Genomic DNA, 877 nt, shown 5'->3' with positions numbered 1-877 from the left:
TCCGTTATTACTCTTGACATAATTTGATAACCTATAGGAAATAAAAGGGATTCTCTATAGGTGTATTAACGACGAAAATTTCGTGTTGCAGAAAATCGTATTTTTCCGCAATATATTTATTGAGCGAGAAAATATATTTATTGCGAGAGAAGAATTGGAAATAAAGTACTATTTACATTTATTGATTTTAAATGATAATTTGCTTTTGTAATATTAATAATTTCATACAAAATATGTAATGCAATTTTTGCAATGAAAAAAATTTCATGTTTTTGTTACACATTAAACAAATTATTATTATATTTTTCTTTATTATATTTTTTTAAGATATTAGTTACTTATTGCTAATTGATTAAATTTTTATTTTATTTATTTTTATTTTTTTTTAACTGATAAGCGCAATAAAAAAAAGGTGCCGATAAAATTTAAAAAAAAAATCGTAAAGAAAATAAATTTATTTGTCGACTATACAGTCGCAATGAAGGAAGTAATTTTTCGAAACATTACTTTATAAAGTTATGCTTATTTTGTACCACTCAGCGTGACATTTCCTGCTGTAGCGAAATACACAATTTTGTTGCAATGGAAAACTCAAGAGGAACGAGGACGCTGACAAAGGCTAAGGTGACAAAGGGAAGGAACTCTTTAATTAATAAAATGAAGGCTCAGAGGAAAACGAAAGTGGAGCGATACACGATGAGAAGCCGATGTATCAGATGTTGATTAGATGGAAAAGAAAACAGCGCTTAATAAAATCATCAGGATTTCACACGTATTCATTATTATGTATTATTACTACATTAACTAAAGCGATGGAAAAAGAAGTCTTCAATTCAAGTTTAATAAACGCACGTTGTGCGATACATTTTGCATTTTC

This window comes from Trachymyrmex septentrionalis, unplaced genomic scaffold (assembly GCF_001594115.1).
Source record: "Trachymyrmex septentrionalis isolate Tsep2-gDNA-1 unplaced genomic scaffold, Tsep1.0 scaffold9, whole genome shotgun sequence".
NCBI classification, from domain to species: domain Eukaryota; kingdom Metazoa; phylum Arthropoda; class Insecta; order Hymenoptera; family Formicidae; genus Trachymyrmex; species Trachymyrmex septentrionalis.
This window is presented reverse-complemented; position numbering follows the sequence as displayed.